Source organism: Mustela lutreola, chromosome 17 (genome assembly GCF_030435805.1).
Source record: "Mustela lutreola isolate mMusLut2 chromosome 17, mMusLut2.pri, whole genome shotgun sequence".
NCBI classification, from domain to species: Eukaryota; Metazoa; Chordata; class Mammalia; order Carnivora; family Mustelidae; genus Mustela; species Mustela lutreola.
In genome coordinates, this window is record NC_081306.1 from 43,878,698 (window position 1) to 43,882,715 (window position 4,018).

Below are 4,018 nucleotides of genomic sequence, written 5' to 3' on the forward strand. Positions count from 1 at the left end.
ATGTGTCTACACAAAGATGTGTACACAAATGCTCACACATTGTTTCTAAGTGACCAAAAATGGAAACAACTCCCATGTGCATCAGCTGAGGAACAGAGAAATTAAATGGGGTCTACTTAGACAATGAGATTTTTATTCGGCAATGAAAAGAAGGAGACACTGATAACACGCCACAGGTTGGAGGAACCCTGAAAACATCATGCTGAGTGACAGAAGGCAAGTCCCACAGGACCACGTATTCTAGGACTCCTTTTACACGGATGTCCAAAGGGCGCAAACCTGTAAAGATAAAAGGTGGACTGGTTGGGTCCCAGCTCTGGGGAGCAGGTGGGGATTTGGAAATTAAGACTAAGGGGAGCACTGCCCATTCTTTCAGGTAATGAAAATGTTCTGGGGCACCTGGGTGGCTCAGTGGGTTAAGCCGCTGCCTTCAGCTCAGGTCATGATCTCAGGGTCCTGGGATCGAGCCCCGAATCGGGCTCTCTGCTCAGCAGGGAGCCTGCTTCCTCTTCTCTCTCTGCCTGCCTCTCTGCCTACTTGTGATCTCTGTCTGTCAAATAAATAAATAAATAATCTTTAAAAAAATAAAATAAAATAAAACAAAATTGTGTTGATGGTTGTACAATTCTCTGATACTGAGAACCACTGTATCGTATACCTTAATGGGTGGATGGTATGGTACATGAATTATATCTCAATAAAATTGTCAAAAATAACTCTAACAGAGCCCATGAGTGGTGCTACCATCGAATCCCAGGGTCCTTGGGTCCATGAAGGCACAGCGGCTGCAGCAGCTCTTTGCGACGCCACCCAAGTTGACGGACCGGAGGAAATAGGATGATGAAGAAAGGCTTTTAATCTGATTTTCATCGGATTCCTGTCTCCGTAGAAGCAACCAGTATTTATTGAGCATCCTCTATGTGATGAGCCCTGCTGCAGGTGGTGAGACTTTATCAGCAAGCGCAAAACACAAGCTCCCTCCCTGCTCTCAGGACAGACAGACCTTAAATATGAAAACAACAGATGGTATCTTCGGTGAGATGGGAAATGAGGCATGCTGCTATTTCAAGTGGAGGGGCTAGGGAGGGCTTCCCTGAGCAGAAGCCTAAAGGAAGGGAAGGTGGGTGCCTTGTGGGTATTAGGGGAACAGCAGATGCAGAGGCTTGAAGTTTGGGGCATTACACGTACAGACCAAAGAAACCAGTGAGGCTGGGCAGAGAGCTCTAGGGGAGACAGGGAGGGCCTGGCTCCTATTCAGGACAGGAGGACAGGAGCTGAGACAGTGGTACGCCTTGATTTCAGTTTTCCAAGAAACACTGTAGCTGCTCCCTGGCAAACAGACCAGACCGAGAAGACAGACTCCAAGCATCCTTCTTCTTCAAACATTCCCATCCTTTGTCTGATAAATTTGAGATCTTTCTAAACAGTTTTTTTTTTCCCCAGTTATTTTGCCAAGTCCACCCGCTTTTAGTGCCAGAGGACTACCGTTTTGGTTACAGAGACAACATCATGCGCCTAGAAGGAGAACTCCTCAAGTCAATTTCCACTTTTCTCATACTCCGATTCACTTGTTTGGAAAGTCTCTGACCCTGAGTAACACGCTTGTAACAGAAATGCTACTGTAGCTCAACAAAGATGCTTACTGAGAACAGGAAGAGGATCTGTACACACGTGCCGAGTATCCATACGTCTTTGCACAGAAACTGACTATTCAAATCACTGACCGTAATCGTGACATGAAAATGATTCAGATTGGGGTTGTTTTAGGTATGGTAACAAGATCACACCAATCAGAACTTAAAAAACAGCCGAATACTAAAAACTGAGATCACAATGACTATTAATTCTGTCTTATACACAAAGAACTGACATTTGCCTGAGGTCACATCGCTAGTAGTGAATGGCTTGGCCAGAATGAAACACAAGCAGTTTGAAATGCAACAGGCAGGCCTCACCACTCACTACACAAAAGGTTCCCAGAGAAAGTGACTTCTGCTTGGGCCTCAAGGGGTTGGGCGGGGGGCTCCCAGGCACTGTAAAGGCTAGGATATGCACTCTGCAGAAGAAGCTCTGGAACTTTCTAGGGCTAGCTTCCATCCTTTGGATCCCTGGCAGGAGGCAGGCTGTGTGCTGGAGACCCGAAAAGAGAAAGGGTTTTAGCTAGTTGTAGTGCGGCCTGAGGCTGGCCCTGGGTGCTGGCTGGATACAGCAGGGAGGATTAAGTTGGAATTAAGGGGATGAGCCAGCCGTCAGCCTTTCTAGAAGTTTTCTGTCTTTTTATTTCATTAATGATCAATTACCCCCTTATCATGTAGGGCCCTATGGGGGATGACAGAGAACCCAATATGGGTTCCTGTCCCCCAGGATTTCACAGTGGGAGACTTTATGATAAAAAGTGTAAGCCCCCCCCCCCCAAAAAAAAAAGTGTAAGGCCATTTAAGAATAAATATTAAGGGGCACACCTGAGTGGCTCAGTGGGTTAAAGCCTCTGCCTTCCGCTCAGGTCATGATCCTAGGATCCTGGGATCAAGCCCCGAATCGGGCTCTCTGCTCATCGGGGAGCTTGCTTCCTCCTCTCTCTCTGCCTGCTTCTCTGCCTACTTGTGATGTGTCTGTCAAATAAATAAATAAAATCTTTAAAAAATTAAGGTCTCAATAAAACTGGGAGAAAGGAAATAAAAATAATAAGGTTTCCATTCAGTGAAGTGCATTTACGTACGTTTTAAGAGTAATGGAGTGATGGGGGAGAGAGGTCGAAGGAGGGTCCAAGTTCAAACTCTGCAGGGACAGAAGCAGCCCTATAGTCCTAAGGAGGCCAGGCACATGGATGTGTGCTCCATACAAATTATGGTGCACCAGGAATTTTCCCAACACAACGCTTAGGAAGTAGGCGATACCCTCCCCTTGAACAGATGATAAAATTGAGACAGTAAAGAGGTTAAGGTAACTTGTTCAAAGTCACGCAGCTAGCAAGAGACAGAGCCCAAGGACCTCTGGATCTACCGCACAGTCAAGTGGTTTTATCACTTGGAGATAAAAAGAGATGAAAGCAAAAAAAAAAAAAAAAAAAAAAAAAAAAAAAGGAAAAAAATAAAAGACTTCATAGCCGTTCTGTCCATCCCAGCACCGGGAGAAAGCAGCAAAAACTGCCTAAGCAGAAAAGCACCGAGCGTATAGTGCAACAATCCCGAGGTTCTTTTAAATCTAGATACAATGTATCACCGAGAAGCCCGGGGAAGCGCCGGTGTCATTAATTCTCGTGGCATCCCCGCTCTCCGCTACGGCTAGATGAAATTCAAGTCCGTGTTGAATTCTTTCCGGGCGCGATGACCTCTGCAAGATCGGGATGCGCGAGGCGCCGGCTCGACCTCCGCTCCGCTCTTCGCCGCCCGCCACCCGCCCTGAGGCGGCCGGGGGACCCCCCCGGGACGCGGGATCCCGAGCTGCACCCCCACCGCCTGGCACGCTCGGATCCTCGCCTCTCCGGGGCCGTCCGTCCCCGTGCATTCTCAGCAAGTGCCCAGCTTGGGGGCGGGGGCGCGGGGAGGGAGGGGGTCCCTGGAGGAGGCGGCCCTTACTCGGGTGTAGGCGGGCGACCCTCTGCCCAAAAGAGGGCGTCGGGAGCGGGGCCAAGCGGAGCAGGCCTCCGGGGGGCCTGTCCGGTCCCGAGTACGGAACGCTGAGGGGCAGCCGGCAGCGCAGCGCGCCGGGCGCAGGGTCCCGGGCCAGCCGCCCGAGGGGCCGTGGGAGCGCGCCGAGCCGGCCACCCGAGCTTCCCGCGGGACAGCCCGGCCGGCGCGCACGGGCGGGGCGGGGCGGGGGCGGCGGGCGTCTGCGGGTGAAGCCCCGGGGCCAGCACACAATGGGCGGGGGCGCGAGGCCAGGCGCCCCGCGGCCGCGCCGCCGCACCACGTGGGCCGCAGAGCGCGCCGGGCCAGCAGCGGCCCGTCGGCCCAGGCCGGGCGCGGCGCGGCGTACGTGCGCGCGCGCGCGCGTGCGTGCGTGCGATTTGCGATCA